Genomic DNA, 19,679 nt, shown 5'->3' on the forward strand with positions numbered 1-19,679 from the left:
TAGTTTAATTCTAAATAAATAATGTGTTAAAATAAAATTAAAGTCATACATGCTTATTCTTTTTAATAGATAGTATCTAGTATGCGCATAATTACAGTCTGAATTTCCTCTGACCTCTTAAAAATTGCCTATTTTTTCTCAATCTTCACTGTAAAAATCTTATAAAATCACACTTGATATAATTGGAAATTTAGTTTTTCAATTCCATTTTAAAGAAGTGATGTTTAGCTTTGTGAAAGCGGGAAAAAATTGGTATGTACATGACTTGGAAAAATAGATATAATAATCTGAATTTCCTCTGGCCTTTTTCAAAAATTGACCCATAAAACACATTTAACTATAATAATTGCTGAAAAATCAATCAAAAAAATTATTTAGTTTAATTTTAAATATAAAACATGTTAAAATAAAAATTCAAATTCATACATCATGTACATGCTTATTCTTTTTCTTAAATCAAGTATCTAATAAACACATAATTAATCTGAATTTCCTCTGGCCTCTTAAAAATTGCCTATTTTTTCCTCAATCTTGACTATAAAAAATGTTATAAAATCCCACTTGATATAATTAGAAATTTGGTTTTTCAATTCCATTTTAAAGAAGTGATGTTTAGTTTTGTGAATGAGTATAAAATTGGTTTGTACATGAATTGGAAAAAAAAAGATATGATAATCTGAATTTCCTCTGACTTTTTTCCAAAATCTGACTTAAAGCACATTTGTATGTGATGATGGCTAAAAAATCAATAAAGAAACTATTCAGTTTAATTTTAAATATATACAGTGAAACTCGGTTTTAATTAAGTCATTAAGACCCATAAAATTACTTCGCTATATCCACAATCCGTTATATCCATGTAACGAATTCATTAAATTTATATAGCTGAGGATCTAAAAAAGTTCGCTATATCCATGGATTTGCTATATCCGTGTTTGCACTAAATAAATTTTGCTGTAACATGTTTGAATAAATATTATAAATAAAATAATAAAATAATCATTATTAAGTCCTTAAATAATTATATAATTATTCACATCCCCATTTCCTATATTTCATAGTCTATTTCAAGCACTAAGGTTTATATGAACAGAAAAAGGCCACACAATAAGACTGACATTACAATGACATATTTTAGGCCAAATCTAATTGCCAATGTAATTAATATTAAAATGTACAACATATGGAGATATTGGACACCAGTTAAAAATAAAACACTTATCAAAAAAGAGAACTTTTGTCCTAGTCAAACAGAATTATTTCTTTAACCTTGACAATAGTTTCTACATGCATGTACAGTCTGTTCTATAAAAGCTAGCTTTCCTGTCATAATGAATTCTTTTCTTTGCCTTTCAACTGCAAGCTTTTTTGGTCACATACTTTGTTCAAATAATGATCACTGTAGGTGTAGGTCTTTTCTGAAGCAAATAGTTCAGCCTTTGCTTTGTTTGTATGTTGTGTAATGTCCCTCTCAAGAATTTTTTTCACTCATATGAAGACGCTACCACTTGCTGGTGAAGGGCTGCAGCTTTAAACCTATTACTCGGTACTTTTGGCCATTGAGCTCTGAGGGATCTTTTTCATGCCAATGTCTACTGCAGCAGAGGAACACAGTTTATACAGTCTCATCCAAAGGACTGGCCTCCATGTTCCACAGTGCTCCTTACTTTGAGACAATTGAGAGCTGCTCTAACAACTGTGCCATGCAGATTTCAGGCTTTGACACATTAATATGATTCTTAGCCTGGAAAATAAATTTCATTTTAGTTTTAAACTTCATGTCTAAATGGTGTGTACATGGATATATATAGTAAACATGTAAATAAGTAATATCTATTTAAAACTTGGATTGTTACTTTATTGTCAATCTTTTATGAATTTGACACCTTTGCAGTTTCCGATACATGAATTTATAAGGATTGACTACTAGACTATTGAAGTTTCAAAATATTATACAACTGGACTTTCTATAATCATATTAGAAAGCTACATGTAAAGGGAGGACTATTTGATTCTGAGAATAGATATTGGGATTAATCTGACCTAGAATATTTAAACTGAAATATATACATACAATGAAGATTTTTTCCCCTCACGTATAATTTTTTAGTGAAACGAAATAATCTGTCATAATTTGTCTCTTGTGATCTTGGAAATAAAATAATCTGACATTTCATATTCTGTGCATATCAAAAGCAAAAAATTAAATACACCCCCTTCACAGTTCACACCACCACAATCAGAATCAAATGAATGATCACTCCCTCATTTTTTAATCTTAAAAAACAATTTTTTCATTCACTCCTACCCATTCTAGTGTTTGCAACACACAGAGATCTTTTCATACATCAGGCACAGCTATCTAGAGTTGAGTAGGTGGAAGATGTTAACTACTGATATATGTGGATTCTTTTCCTTCTCTATACCTGTTCAAATAACAAATCAAATACAAAATTATTCAATTTTGCAAGAATAAATTGGTCAACATTTTACAAACACCTTTTGATCATGTCCATTTAACAATGAAATGCCATATCTTCAATAGTACATCATTTTATACATGTTATAATAAGGCAAATCTTGCACTGCACAGACTATAAATTACATAGTGTTTTAGTGACAGGGTACGGGATGATACCTGCTTAGTAAATTTCATGCCTGGCGAGGCGGAGTCGAGTCTACTTACTAGGTATCATCCCGTACTCTGTCACTAAAAAACTATGTAACGAATTTACCCCACGGATGAAACATTTATGTATTATCTGTGTTTTATAAATGTTTTTCTCTGTTACATGCTTCATCACGCTTATATTGTGCATATTATGACATCACGTTGTGTTTGTTTTGTAATGTGTTCGTGCTAAAATAATGAACTAAACAGTACGTGTTATAGGTTTTCAGTAAAGAAGAAAATGTTTCTCTCATAATTACTCTACTTATAAATTTAACCTTGTCAACTGCAAACACTGAAAATATTAACCTTGTGAATTTGAGTTGTTCAAAGTGTTCCAAAATAATTTTACATCGACCTGGTATTGATTTACAATTGACTGGGTATAAATAATCTACCTCCTTCACGTGACAGACTCCAACCAATCGTAAGTCAGGATTTTGTTGAATAATCAACAGAGGTGGTGTAAATACATATTATGTATGTCAAACTGATTTGTCTATAATGTAATTTGGTTACTTGGCCAGCAAATTGCTATTGTAGCATAATTTTTTTTTATTTTTATTATTTTCTTACATTTACTTTTCTTAATTAGTATATTAGTATGTTTTTATTATTTTACTTTCATTCGTAGACTAGATTGTTTATCAATGTCTTAACCCAGACTGCGAACAGGTCATGGGGAGCTGTTAATTAGGCTAGGAGGAGGCTTTATACAATAGTAGTGATTTATAGCATTTAGATCTGATAGCTTGACCTTAGTTTAGTTCAGGGTGATTAAGAGGAGCAATGAGAGGAGTCATAAACTATATAAGCGGGGTAATTTTTAGGATGATGAGAGAGATTTTTTATTAGAGATTTTATTGGGAGTAATTTGGAAGAGGATTTTGATAATGGGAATTTAACTTGAGTTATTTTGGAATAATTATTCTAAGTGCCTTTCATTCAATTCTTTGGATTTATACTTTATAACATTGATTGGATTATATTTTACTTTCATTTGGATTTAATAAACGTTTTACTACTATTTTGTGTTTTATTACAAAGAGGAAATATTATCAGGAGCTACCAAAAATATGAATGTGAAAAAGGATTTACTCGGAAACGCTACAAATGGTGGCAGCGGTGGGATTCTTTAGATTCTTTGGATAATTTGTGAATTTTATTGTGAATCAAAATGGATCTAAACGGACCTTAATTTGCAAATGTGTTGGATTATTGTGATTCTGAATATTTGATTTTCTTTGGATTTATTTAATTCATTTTACTGGATTATTACATGTGACTTGTGTATCATACTTTTCATAGTTATGGATGTATACAGATTCGCAAATGTGTATGACTATGACGACAATGGAAACTTAGTGCATATTGGAAGGATTACAATTCACGATAAAAAGGAGTGTCCAAACTGTTATTGTATGTTTAAAGTGAGTGAGAACCGTTTTTCACTTGTCACGGAAAAAGGAGAAATCAGTGAATTCTTAAAATGTCCGTTTTGTAACTGCAGGATTAAAGCATATACAAAGCAGCGTACCATTGAAATGTAAAACATTTTGAAAATGGATGAAACTTCGTATTCTTTAATTGATATGGAAATGACAGACTGTGGCAAATCTCCAAACAAACAAACTCCTGGATTATTTTCAAGCCCAGCTAGAAGTCCTAAATTACGAAGTACAAACATACGTCGTCGTTTGGAAGATTCATTTGAGAATAGTGAAAATTTCGCTCCAGAATTTCCACACATGGAACAGCCAATGAACAGTTATGAACTTCAGGAGGAAAAGTGTTTTAAACAAGGATCCAGAAATTTAGTTTCATTATTTTGGATATCCGTGTGTATTATTGGATGTGTTATTGTGTTTGCTTTGTATCGCTATTTTCCGGGATACATGCTGTTGTGTTTGACAAAGGAATTCATCATGTCTGGAGGAGTATTTGAAGTATTTTCCTTAATCATTGGAATGATGGTGAAATTGGCAAAAAGTACTGAAAGCCCATCTAAAGGGATGGAAACTCAGAGAAATTATCCAGGGATAGCTAGAGTGAATGGTAAAGGGAGCCAGGAATCATCCTATCAAATTAATGTTAAAAGAACTTTCAAGGGAGATGGAAATGAAATTTGGTGTGAATTCATTCGTTATTTTGAAAATATTGCAATTCTTAATAACTGGAGCTTGGATCGTATGAGGAGAGTGTTACTTACTGATTTACGTGGTCAGGCTGAAACATATGCTTATGGTTTACCAGATGACAAAAGGAATAGCTATGATGAGTTGAAACAAGCCATGGAGTATAGATTTGGACACAAGTTATGTTGCAGAGGCAAAACTACGAAGAAAGAAGGAAGGTGAATCGTATAGGGATTTTGCTCAATGTCTGGAGGATTTGTATCGAACAGCACACCCTGAAAGCCGAGAGTATGTTCAAGAATGTAGTCTAAAGACTTTCCTTGATAATTGTAGTGAGGTGGAAAATTTTAGGCTTGCAGTTAGAAGAACCAGACCTAAGACATTACAAGAAGCGGTAACGGCTGCAATGCAAGAGGAATGCATAAGGATTAGTGAACAGCAAAACAGAGATCCGAAAACCTTGACAAAGCCCAGAATTTATCAAGTTAGCCAGCCCAATGATGTGAGTAATGGATTTGACAATATGAGACAACATGTGAAGAAGGCTTGCTTCAAATGTAATTCTACACAACATCTTCTAAGGAATTGTCCTGTCAAAAACAAGGGGAAAATAAGCAGTGCAATAAGTGAAACCGTGAAACAGTTAAACAGCGGGAGACCGAGGCAGTAGGCCGTGCGTTGGTCGCTGATATGAATAGGCCTAGTACAGAAGAGTTAACTCACAGTGATTTACGAGTAGTTAATTACAGAGCTCATGAGGAAGCGTGTAATACTGATTCTGTGGATATGAAGCTCAATGAAAGTGATTATTGTGATGTTTTTGAAAAGAATACATCTGACATTTTAATTCCAGGAAGGAATGGATTTTTGGTAAATGGTTTAATTCAGGGAACACCATTAACATGGAAGATTGACACTGGAGCGAGGAAAACTTTCATCACTGAAGAAACATTTTAAAGCATTCCTTTGGATAATCATCCTGTACTAGAGCGAGTGAAAAGTAAATTCTTATCAGCCGATGGACGTAAACTAAAACTTCTGGGTACTGCTAAAATGATTCTTACTTTGAAGGATGTTGATATTGAATTTCGTGTTTTTGTTGGAGGAGTCACACATGATTTATTGGGAGAAGATTTTATTGTGAAGTTCAAGTGTAATTGGAACTATCAACAATGTGCTTTGAGTTTTACATATGATCAAGAAAAGGATTTGAATGAAGTTTGTCCAACGAGAAAAATTTATAATCAGGATTCTTTTACCATACCAGGGAGACATGAATTTGTTGTGAGATCTATGGTAATGAGTGCTGATGGGACAATTGGAATACCAATGCCTTTGAAAACTTTCATTAGTTCGTATAAATTGGGAGTTGCCAGAACACTTCTTGATTCAAGCAATAGAGAATTTTACATTCGATTATATAATCCAGAGGACCATGCAATTACAGTACCGAAGCATACTGAAATAGCATTACTTGTACCTGTTGCATATGTGAGTCAACCAATTTGTGACAAAGGAAAAGTTATAGCCACAATTAGCAAGGGAGATACTCAAGAATTACCAGAGTACCTGAAATCAGTCTATGAAAATGGAATCATAAATTTAAATTCTCGAGAGTCTGAAAAGTTCAAGGAATTTCTCATGGAAAGGAGAAATGTGTTCGCTGACCCGAACGGAGTTTTACATAGAACCAACATTGGTGAGCATAGGATAAATTTGAGTGACGGAACGCCGTTTAAGGAGGCGCCGCGGCGGGTTCCATTGTTTAAAAGGGAAATTCTAGATCAAGAAATAGGGAAACTACTTGATCAGGGAATTATTGAGAAATCCAGCAGTCCATGGTCGTCGCAACTTGTTCTTGTTCAGAAGAAGGATAAAAGTTGGCGAGTTTGTGTGGATTATCGTCGTTTGAATGCGAAGACGATAAAGGACGCATATCCGATACCTAGGATAGATGATAATTTGGATGCATTGGCTGGATCTGTTTGGTTTTCGTCTTTGGATTTGAATATGGCTTATCACCAAGTGCCGATGTCAGATCAGGACAAGGAGAAAACAGCATTTGCTACACCAAGAGGGGGGTGTATATCAGTACAATGTTATGCCTTTTGGATTATGTAATGCTCCAGCGACTTTTCAGAGAATAATTGAAAGAGTATTAAGTGGTCTACAGTGGAATGTAGCTGTACTTTATTTGGATGACATCATTGTCTATGGAAAAAGTTTTGATGAGCATTTGGAGAATTTAAAGCAAGTATTGGATAGACTGGAAGATGCTAATTTGAGGTTGAAAGCAAAGAAATGTTCATTTTTCAAGAAAGAGGTGTCATTTCTTGGATATGTTGTTTCTAAAAGTGGAATCAAGACAGACCCTGCTAAAACTGAAGCAATAGAAAATATTTCAACACCAAAGAATGTCACAGAATTAAGGAGTTTTCTAGGATTAGTATCTTACTATCGGAAGTATATTAGAGATTTTGCTAATATTGCAAAGTGTTTGCATTCTTTGACTAGCAAAAATAGCAAATGGATATGGACAGAAGAGTGTGACCGAGCTTTTATTGAACTGAAGAAGAAATTACAAAGTGCGCCAATATTAGGATATCCAGATGTCAATGGTGGAAGTTTTATGTTAGACACGGATGCAAATAATGAAGCCATTGGGTGTGTTCTTTCTCAAATCAAGGATGGGAGAGAAAAAGTTATTGCATATGGAAGCAGAACACTGAGCTCAGCTGAGAAAAACTATTGTGTAACGCGAAAGGAAATGTTAGCTGTTATCTACTTTGTGAAATATTATAAACATTATCTACTAGGAAGAGAATTTATCTTGAGAACAGATCATGGATCTTTAACCTGGCTTCATAAATTCAAAGAGCCAGATGGACAAATTTACCGATGGTTGCAACAGTTAGGACCATATAACTTTACAATTATACATCGGGTGGGAAAACAACATGCAAATGCTGATGCACTCTCAAGATTACCAAAAGAGGGGTGTAATGAAAATGTGTGTAAACAGTGTAAACAAAAACATTGTATCTATGATGGTGATTTAGTGACACGTGTGAAAGATCTGCGTGAAATTTCAAAGGAGACTATCGAGGGGGCAAATGATGTAATTTGTGACATTTTCCAGTTATTTAATGTAACAAGTGAGGATGAAGAGAAAAGTGATTCTGAGCCTGAAACAGTACCAACTACAAGGAGAAAACGTAATCGTCCAAAGCGTGCTAAACAACGAGAAATACCAAATCTACAACTTACATATGAGGAAATTCGTAATCAACAAGAAAATGACAAGGGGATTGGACCAATTCTTCAATTATTTGAAAAATTTGGATCTGAAAACAAACCATCCAGAAGTGTAATCACGGAACTTGATCCAGAGTGTAAATTTTGGTATAATAGATGGGAAATTCTAGACGTTCATCAGAATGTTTTGTGTGTTAAATGGATGGAACTGGAAAAAGTTAGATTGCGTATATGTACCCCAAAATCAATGCGTGATGTTGTGATGTGGTATCTCCATGATTCACCAGTTTCAGGACATCTTGGAATTCAGAGGAATATTCGCAAAGTAAATCAGAGTTCTTATTACTGGCCAAATATTCGTGAATATGTGACCGATTATATAAAATCGTGTTATTTGTGTGAAGAAAGAAAGAATCCACAGCGACAAAAACGAAGTGTTATGGAATCGTTCATCGCAGGAGGACGTTGGGAAAGAATTGCAGCAGATATTGCTGGACCGTTTCCTAGATCAGCCAGTGGAAATGTCTATATTCTTGTGGTAGCAGATTACTTTACCAAGTTTGTGGAAATATTCCCGATTCCAAATATGGAAGCTGAAACTGTCGCTAATGTTATATTCAAAGGATGGATTAAACGTTATGGATGCCCTCATGCATTACATACAGATCAAGGCAGACAATTCGAAAGTCAACTTTTTCAAAACTTGTGTTCTTTACTTGGAATTCATAAGAGCCGTACAACTCCGTTTCACCCGAGATCAGATGGAATGGTAGAGAGGTTGAATCGTACCATTAAAGATATGCTATCGAAATACATATCCTTACATCAAAATGATTGGGATAAATTCATTGATGGAATTTCAATGGCCTACAACAGCACTGTGCATGAAACAACTGGAATAAGTCCGTATCGAATGATATTTGGTACAGAAATGGTGATGCCGGTTGATTTATTCTCTGATCAGAATAACAGTGTCATTAGTGACTTATACAATCATCATGATTATGTTCGTGAGTTGAAACAAAAATTAGATCAATGTCATGAAATTGCTAGAGAAGAAACCAAGAAAAGAAGCCAAACTCAAAAGAAATATTATGATCAAAATGTGAGAAAAATTCAATATTCTGTTGGTGATACTGTGTGTCGTTTCCAACCTCAACAAATATTAGGAACCAAACTTAAACTTGCAAGAAATTGGAGTGGACCTTGGGTAGTGACTGAAAAATTCAGTGATGTGTTATATCGAATTCAACATTCTATTTCTTCAAAACCTGTTGTAATTCATGCGGATAATCTTAAACCATTAAAAGTGAATAAGACAACTTTTTGGAAACTGCAACGCATTATTCAGAAAGCTACAGACAGTGAACCAAATGTCATCATACCAAATTTATGTCCAAGTGATGAGGTCCCTGAAGAGAACATTGAAGATCAATTTAACAACACTGGAAATTGTGAAGTCGAAAACACCTTGCCAGTTAAAGACAAGACCCATGATAAACCGTTAGAGAGGAGTAGGGAGGAGAATAATGGACACTTGTCAACCCCAATCCAGATGGAACCCAAGAAAACAAGACTAGGCAGGCTTATAAAAACTCCAACAAGATTTAGGAAATAAACACTTAAAAACTTGCTTCTAAGTGAAAATGTTCCAATGTTTTGACTGCAATATTACCTACAAACATAAAAGGAATTTACAGAGACATTTAGAAGAACACCATTATTCCAGGAAGAAAGTTTATCAATGTGACATTTGTCAAAGGATATTTACAAGGAATTTTAACTTTAAAAGACATTATTTTTCTCAACACAGTTTAATGGAAGTTTTAGATGACTTTTCGCCAGAAGATATTCCAAACGTTTCTTGTGACCAGAATATGGATTATACTGTGAAAAGCGATTTGTATGAGGACATTTCATCTGATGAAGAAGATTTCGAGCCAACACAAAATTCCGAGGATTATAACAAAACAGAAGAGAACTTGAGTGCCGAGGACACTAATGAGGAAGAAAAAGACAATGTTTCTGAGGAGAAGAAATCAATCACAATCCAGCTAATTCATAGAAGAATTAAAAACCGTGATGGACTTTCGGAAATCGTGAAAGAAATAAACTTTTCTTATTCCGAAGAAATAAAAGAGGTGCCAGTGATGGACTTGATAAACAATTTCATGGACGATTTCATGGACAATTCAAACGAGAGCAAGGAATGAACTGTGACAGTGTATAAACTTGTAAATAGATGACATTTTAATGTTGTTTCTTTTAATTCATCATTTATTAGCATTTTTGTTTAAAACTGCTATCATTGCATATATGATGATGTACATCATTGATTTTGTTTTATCATTTGCTTTTATTATTTACATTGTCTTATTTTTTTTGTTTGAAAGGCTTTCATTTTTTTTAATCATTATTTTGTACGGGGTACAAAGCTAAGCAGGGGGAAATGTAGCATAATTATTTTTTTATTTTTATTATTTTCTTACATTTACTTTTCTTAATTAGTATATTAGTATGTTTTCATTATTTTACTTCCATTCGTATATTAGATTGTTTATCAATGTCTTAACCCAGACTGCGAACAGGTCATGGGGAGCTGTTAATTAGGCTAGGAGGAGGCTTTATACAATAGTAGTGATTTATAGCATTTAGATCTGATAGCTTGACCTTAGTTTAGTTCAGGGTGATTAAGAGGAGCAATGAGAGGAGTCATAAACTATATAAGCGGGGTAATTTTTAGGATGATGAGGGAGATTTTTTATTAGAGATTTTATTGAGAGTAATTTGGAAGAGGATTTTAATGGGAATTTAACTTGAGTTATTTTGGAATAATTATTCTAAGTGCCTTTCATTCAATTCTTTTGGATTTACACTTTATAACATTGATTGGATTATATTTTACTTTCATTTGGATTTAATAAATGTTTTACTACTATTTTGTGTTTTATTACAAAGAGGAAATATTATCAGGAGCTACCAAAAATATGAATGTGAAAAAGGATTTACTCGGAAACGCTACAAATGGTGGCAGCGGTGGGATTCTTTAGATGCTTTGGATAATTTGTGAATTTTATTGTGAATCAAAATGGATCTAAACGGACCTTAATTTGCAAATGTGTTGGATTATTGTGATTCTGAATATTTGATTTTCTTTGGATTTATTTAATTCATTTTACTGGATTATTACATGTGACTTGTGTATCATACTTTTCATAGTTATGGATGTATACAGATTCGCAAATGTGTATGACTATGACGACAATGGAAACTTAGTGCATATTGGAAGGATTACAATTCACGATAAAAAGGAGTGTCCAAACTGTTATTGTATGTTTAAAGTGAGTGAGAACCGTTTTTCACTTGTCACGGAAAAAGGAGAAATCAGTGAATTCTTAAAATGTCCGTTTTGTAACTGCAGGATTAAAGCATATACAAAGCAGCGTACCATTGAAATGTAAAACATTTTGAAAATGGATGAAACTTCGTATTCTTTAATTGATATGGAAATGACAGACTGTGGCAAATTTCCAAACAAACAAACTCCTGGATTATTTTCAAGCCCAGCTAGAAGTCCTAAATTACGAAGTACAAACATACGTCGTCGTTTGGAAGATTCATTTGAGAATAGTGAAAATTTCGCTCCAGAATTTCCACACATGGAACAGCCAATGAACAGTTATGAACTTCAGGAGGAAAAGTGTTTTAAACAAGGATCCAGAAATTTAGTTTCATTATTTTGGATATCCGTGTGTATTATTGGATGTGTTATTGTGTTTGCTTTGTATCGCTATTTTCCGGGATACATGCTGTTGTGTTTGACAAAGGAATTCATCATGTCTGGAGGAGTATTTGAAGTATTTTCCTTAATCATTGGAATGATGGTGAAATTGGCAAAAAGTACTGAAAGCCCATCTAAAGGGATGGAAACTCAGAGAAATTATCCGGGGATAGCTAGAGTGAATGGTAAAGGGAGCCAGGAATCATCCTATCAAATTAATGTTAAAAGAACTTTCAAGGGAGATGGAAATGAAATTTGGTGTGAATTCATTCGTTATTTTGAAAATATTGCAATTCTTAATAACTGGAGCTTGGATCGTATGAGGAGAGTGTTACTTACTGCTTTACGTGGTCAGGCTGAAACATATGCTTATGGTTTACCAGATGACAAAAGGAATAGCTATGATGAGTTGAAACAAGCCATGGAGTATAGATTTGGACACAAGTCAATGAAGGAAAGTTATGTTGCAGAGGCAAAACTACGAAGAAAGAAGGAAGGTGAATCGTATAGGGATTTTGCTCAATGTCTGGAGGATTTGTATCGAAGAGCACACCCTGAAAGCCGAGAGTATGTTCAAGAATGTAGTCTAAAGACTTTCCTTGATAATTCCTTGTAGTGAGGTGGAAAATTTTAGGCTTGCAGTTAGAAGAACCAGACCTAAGACATTACAAGAAGCGGTAACGGCTGCAATGCAAGAGGAATGCATAAGGATTAGTGAACAGCAAAACAGAGATCCGAAAACCTTGACAAAGCCCAGAATTTATCAAGTTAGCCAGCCCAATGATGTGAGTAATAGATTTGACAATATGAGACAACATGTGAAGAAGGCTTGCTTCAAATGTAATTCCACACATCATCTTCTAAGGAATTGTCCTGTCAAAAACAAGGGGAAAATAAACAGTGCAATAAGTGAAACCGTGAAACAGTTAAACAGCGGGAGACCGAGGCAGTAGGCCGTGCGTTGATCGCTGATATGAATAGGCCTAGTACAGAAGAGTTAACTCACAGTGATTTACGAGTAGTTAATTACAGAGCTCATGAGGAGGCGTGTAATACTGATTCTGTGGATATGAAGCTCAATGAAAGTGATTATTGTGATGTTTTTGAAAAGAATACATCTGACATTTTAATTCCAGGAAGGAATGGATTTTTGGTAAATGGTTTAATTCAGGGAACACCATTAACATGGAAGATTGACACTGGAGCGAGGAAAACTTTCATCACTGAAGAAACATTTTATAGCATTCCTTTGGATAATCGTCCTGTACTAGAGCGAGTGAAAAGTAAATTCTTATCAGCCGATGGACGTAAACTAAAACTTCTGGGTACTGCTAAAATGATTCTTACTTTGAAGGATGTTGATATTGAATTTCGTGTTTTTGTTGGAGGAGTCACACATGATTTATTGGGAGAAGATTTTATTGTGAAGTTCAAGTGTAATTGGAACTATCAACAATGTGCTTTGAGTTTTACATATGATCAAGAAAAGGATTTGAATGAAGTTTGTCCAACGAGAAAAATTTATAATCAGGATTCTTTTACCATACCAGGGAGACATGAATTTGTTGTGAGATCTATGGTAATGAGTGCTGATGGGACAATTGGAATACCAATGCCTTTGAAAACTTTCATTAGTTCGTATAAATTGGGAGTTGCCAGAACACTTCTTGATTCAAGCAATAGAGAATTTTACATTCGATTATATAATCCAGAGGACCATGCAATTACAGTACCGAAGCATACTGAAATAGCATTACTTGTACCTGTTGCATATGTGAGTCAACCAATTTGTGACAAAGGAAAAGTTATAGCCACAATTAGCAAGGGAGATACTCAAGAATTACCAGAGTACCTGAAATCAGTCTATGAAAATGGAATCATAAATTTAAATTCTCGAGAGTCTGAAAAGTTCAAGGAATTTCTCATGGAAAGGAGAAATGTGTTCGCTGACCCGAACGGAGTTTTACATAGAACCAACATTGGTGAGCATAGGATAAATTTGAGTGACGGAACGCCGTTTAAGGAGGCGCCACGGCGGGTTCCATTGTTTAAAAGGGAAATTCTAGATCAAGAAATAGGGAAACTACTTGATCAGGGAATTATTGAGAAATCCAGCAGTCCATGGTCGTCGCAACTTGTTCTTGTTCAGAAGAAGGATAAAAGTTGGCGAGTTTGTGTGGATTATCGTCGTTTGAATGCGAAGACGATAAAGGACGCATATCCGATACCTAGGATAGATGATAATTTGGATGCATTGGCTGGATCTGTTTGGTTTTCGTCTTTGGATTTGAATATGGCTTATCACCAAGTGCCGATGTCAGATCAGGACAAGGAGAAAACAGCATTTGCTACACCAAGAGGGGGGTTATATCAGTACAATGTTATGCCTTTTGGATTATGTAATGCTCCAGCGACTTTTCAGAGAATAATTGAAAGAGTATTAAGTGGTCTACAGTGGAATGTAGCTGTACTTTATTTGGATGACATCATTGTCTATGGAAAAAGTTTTGATGAGCATTTGGAGAATTTAAAGCAAGTATTGGATAGACTGGAAGATGCTAATTTGAGGTTGAAAGCAAAGAAATGTTCATTTTTCAAGAAAGAGGTGTCATTTCTTGGATATGTTGTTTCTAAAAGTGGAATCAAGACAGACCCTGCTAAAACTGAAGCAATAGAAAATATTTCAACACCAAAGAATGTCACAGAATTAAGGAGTTTTCTAGGATTAGTATCTTACTATCGGAAGTATATTAGAGATTTTGCTAATATTGCAAAGTGTTTGCATTCTTTGACTAGCAAAAATAGCAAATGGATATGGACAGAAGAGTGTGACCGAGCTTTTATTGAACTGAAGAAGAAATTACAAAGTGCGCCAATATTAGGATATCCAGATGTCAATGGTGGAAGTTTTATGTTAGACACGGATGCAAATAATGAAGCCATTGGGTGTGTTCTTTCTCAAATCAAGGATGGGAGAGAAAAAGTTATTGCATATGGAAGCAGAACACTGAGCTCAGCTGAGAAAAACTATTGTGTAACGCGAAAGGAAATGTTAGCTGTTATCTACTTTGTGAAATATTATAAACATTATCTACTAGGAAGAGAATTTATCTTGAGAACAGATCATGGATCTTTAACCTGGCTTCATAAATTCAAAGAGCCAGATGGACAAATTTACCGATGGTTGCAACAGTTAGGACCATATAACTTTACAATTATACATCGGGTGGGAAAACAACATGCAAATGCTGATGCACTCTCAAGATTACCAAAAGAGGGGTGTAATGAAAATGTGTGTAAACAGTGTAAACAAAAACATTGTATCTATGATGGTGATTTAGTGACACGTGTGAAAGATCTGCGTGAAATTTCAAAGGAGACTATCGAGGGGGCAAATGATGTAATTTGTGACATTTTCCAGTTATTTAATGTAACAAGTGAGGATGAAGAGAAAAGTGATTCTGAGCCTGAAACAGTACCAACTACAAGGAGAAAACGTAATCGTCCAAAGCGTGCTAAACAACGAGAAATACCAAATCTACAACTTACATATGAGGAAATTCGTAATCAACAAGAAAATGACAAGGGGATTGGACCAATTCTTCAATTATTTGAAAAATTTGGATCTGAAAACAAACCATCCAGAAGTGTAATCACGGAACTTGATCCAGAGTGTAAATTTTGGTATAATAGATGGGAAATTCTAGACGTTCATCAGAATGTTTTGTGTGTTAAGTGGATGGAACTGGAAAAAGTTAGATTGCGTATATGTACCCCAAAATCAATGCGTGATGTTGTGATGTGGTATCTCCATGATTCACCAGTTTCAGGACATCTTGGAATTAAGAGGAATATTCGCAAAGTAAATCAGAGTTCTTATTACTGGCCAAATATTCGTGAATATGTGACCGATTATATAAAATCGTGTTATTTGTGTGAAGAAAGAAAGAATCCACAGCGACAAAAACGAAGCGTTATGGAATCGTTCATCGCAGGAGGACGTTGGGAAAGAATTGCAGCAGATATTGCTGGACCGTTTCCTAGATCAGCCAGTGGAAATGTCTATATTCTTGTGGTAGCAGATTACTTTACCAAGTTTGTGGAAATATTCCCGATTCCAAATATGGAAGCTGAAACTGTCGCTAATGTTATATTCAAAGGATGGATTAAACGTTATGGATGCCCTCATGCGTTACATACAGATCAAGGCAGACAATTCGAAAGTCAACTTTTTCAAAACTTGTGTTTTTTACTTGGAATTCATAAGAGCCGTACAACTCCGTTTCACCCGAGATCAGATGGAATGGTAGAGAGGTTGAATCGTACCATTAAAGATATGCTATCGAAATACATATCCTTACATCAAAATGATTGGGATAAATTCATTGATGGAATTTCAATGGCCTACAACAGCACTGTGCATGAAACAACTGGAATAAGTCCGTATCGAATGATATTTGGTACAGAAATGGTGATGCCGGTTGATTTATTCTCTGATCAGAATAACAGTGTCATTAGTGACTTATACAATCATCATGATTATGTTCGTGAGTTGAAACAAAAATTAGATCAATGTCATGAAATTGCTAGAGAAGAAACCAAGAAAAGAAGCCAAACTCAAAAGAAATATTATGATCAAAATGTGAGAAAAATTCAATATTCTGTTGGTGATACTGTGTGTCGTTTCCAACCTCAACAAATATTAGGAACCAAACTTAAACTTGCAAGAAATTGGAGTGGACCTTGGGTAGTGACTGAAAAATTCAGTGATGTGTTATATCGAATTCAACATTCTATTTCTTCAAAACCTGTTGTAATTCATGCGGATAATCTTAAACCATTAAAAGTGAACAAGACAACTTTTTGGAAACTGCAACGCATTATTCAGAAAGCTACAGACAGTGAACCAAATGTCATCATACCAAATTTATGTCCAAGTGATGAGGTCCCTGAAGAGAACATTGAAGATCAATTTAACAACACTGGAAATTGTGAAGTCGAAAACACCTTGCCAGTTAAAGACAAGACCCATGATAAACCGTTAGAGAGGAGTAGGGAGGAGAATAATGGACACTTGTCAACCCCAATCCAGATGGAACCCAAGAAAACAAGACTAGGCAGGCTTATAAAAACTCCAACAAGATTTAGGAAATAAACACTTAAAAACTTGCTTCTAAGTGAAAATGTTCCAATGTTTTGACTGCAATATTACCTACAAACATAAAAGGAATTTACAGAGACATTTAGAAGAACACCATTATTCCAGGAAGAAAGTTTATCAATGTGACATTTGTCAAAGGATATTTACAAGGAATTTTAACTTTAAAAGACATTATTTTTCTCAACACAGTTTAATGGAAGTTTTAGATGACCTTTCACCAGAAGAAATTCCAAACGTTTCTTGTGACCAGAATATGGATTATACTGTGAAAAGCGATTTGTATGAGGACATTTCATCTGATGAAGAAGATTTCGAGCCAACACAAAATTCCGAGGATTATAACAAAACAGAAGAGAACTTGAGTGCCGAGGACACTAATGAGGAAGAAAAAGACAATGTTTCTGAGGAGAAGAAATCAATCACAATCCAGCTAATTCATAGAAGAATTAAAAACCGTGATGGACATTCAGAAACCATAAAAGAAATAAACTTCTCCTATTCTGAAGAAATAAAAGAGGTACCAGTGATGGACTTGATAAACAATTTCATGGACGATTTCATGGACAATTCAAATGAGAGCAAGGAATGAACTGTGACAGTGTATAAACTTGTAAATAGATGACATTTTAATGTTGTTTCTTTTAATTCATCATTTATTAGCATTTTTGTTTAAAACTGCTATCATTGCATATATGATGATGTACATCATTGATTTTGTTTTATCATTTGCTTTTATTATTTACATTGTCTTATTTTTTTTGTTTGAAAGGCTTTCATTTTTTTTAATCATTATTTTGTACGGGGTACAAAGCTAAGCAGGGGGAAATGTAGCATAATTTTTTTTTTTTTTTATTATTTTCTTACATTTACTTTTCTTAATTAGTATATTAGTATGTTTTTATTATTTTACTTTCATTCGTAGACTAGATTGTTTATCAATGTCTTAACCCAGACTGCGAACAGGTCATGGGGAGCTGTTAATTAGGCTAGGAGGAGGCTTTATACAATAGTAGTGATTTATAGCATTTAGATCTGATAGCTTGACCTTAGTTTAGTTCAGGGTGATTAAGAGGAGCAATGAGAGGAGTCATAAACTATATAAGCGGGGTAATTTTTAGGATGATGAGAGAGATTTTTTATTAGAGATTTTATTGAGAGTAATTTGGAAGAGGATTTTAATGGGAATTTAACTTGAGTTATTTTGGAATAATTATTCTAAGTGCCTTTCATTCAATTCTTTTGGATTTATACTTTATAACATTGATTGGATTATATTTTACTTTCATTTGGATTTAATAAATGTTTTACTACTATTTTGTGTTTTATTACAAAGAGGAAATATTATCAGGAGCTACCAAAAATATGAATGTGAAAAAGGATTTACTCGGAAACGCTACACTATTTCAGTATTTGCCTAATTTGGTAATTTGACACTGGTAAACAAAAAGTAAATCCAATAAATAACTTATACAAATTATTTCAGACTATTTTAAAACCGTGTATTTTTATTGGATCTATCTGTGAAAATTGTGCAAATTTTCCACGTTTTCTGTAATATTCGAATCATTGTTGATCCCGACTGGAGACAGAGAATACATTGAATTTCGATGATGCTATAAATTACAACCTAATAATAAATAAATGTATAAGGTGTCAGGTAGACTCCGGTTATCCATCTGTTTGGTGTATGTTCATTCTGCTGTTAGTTAAGACCTACTTTTACTTACGTGAAAAACAATGAAGTACATGTACATCGTGGAACTGCATTCGGGGTGACATCGTTTGTACAGTTGTTACATGAATCCGAACGGCACCAATCTGTATATTTTCGTCTACATATAACCGTATAATCTATTTTCGGCGTATAAACTGCTTTTTTCCTTGCAAATGTATCGTTGCGTCCTTCTCTACAAAACATGGCGTCGCAAAACGGCTAGGGTGTAATGTCGTAAATTATCGGGCTTGGAACAGGCAAACAGCCAAAATTAATAAAAATCATGCAATGTTGATTTAATTTGGCTTTATTTTACTATGTAATCGCTGTTAAATCCTTTAAACTTGTGTTTTAGCAAAATTATATGTTCTATGATCACGACATTGACCGTTCCCATCTTCCGCAGTTCGAGTTGCGCGGTGGATTCAAAAACGTCAGGTTCACATATCCTTAAATACATTTTATAAATTTGATACATACTTTAAATTTCTGTAATGACTTGAAATTTGATATAACATCTGTGGCACGCATAGTCTCAGAATTTCTCTTAACTTTCTATGATAAAAGTCTTTGATACCTTTACGTAAAATAGGGTTGTTATGTATTATAGTTACCATGGCAACATGTCTTAAAGTTAGAAAAAGGGCATTTTTAACATGTTTAGAGACCCAAAGTTAACATTTGCGGGAAAGCAAACTTTAATTTTGACATGTTTAAAAAAAAACAATAATAAGATTAAAGGTGACCAAATAATAGAATAAAGAGCCATGAAACATAAATCAAGAACAAATTATGATATTTCATTTTGGTTGGCAATGACTGCCAAGGTTTAAATACCATATAGAGCCTTCAAATTTACACTCTCTAAGTTTAAATCTGATCCTCTATTTTAAAAAAAAGCACATTTTCCTTCATAACTGGTGATAAGTTTTTAAAGATATTGATGTGGTTCTAATTGTCTT

At 34.0% G+C, this 19,679-nt stretch overlaps 1 long non-coding RNA gene across 1 annotated transcript; it reads right to left on the bottom strand.

Annotated features, from left to right (window-relative positions):
* Positions 1-89: 89 nt before the first annotated feature.
* Positions 90-19,166, bottom strand: LOC134262723 (uncharacterized). Its single transcript, XR_009991074.1, has 3 exons — positions 18,731-19,166; positions 2,309-2,426; positions 90-1,744 (listed from the first exon to the last, which is right to left on the bottom strand). It is a non-coding gene; the product is annotated as an uncharacterized LOC134262723 (long non-coding RNA).
* Between the last annotated feature and the right edge of the window lie 513 nt (positions 19,167-19,679).

Source organism: Saccostrea cucullata, unplaced genomic scaffold (genome assembly GCF_032062105.1).
Source record: "Saccostrea cucullata isolate Sc308-1 unplaced genomic scaffold, CSIRO_AGI_Scuc_v1 ctg5040, whole genome shotgun sequence".
Lineage (NCBI taxonomy): Eukaryota > Metazoa > Mollusca > Bivalvia > Ostreida > Ostreidae > Saccostrea > Saccostrea cuccullata.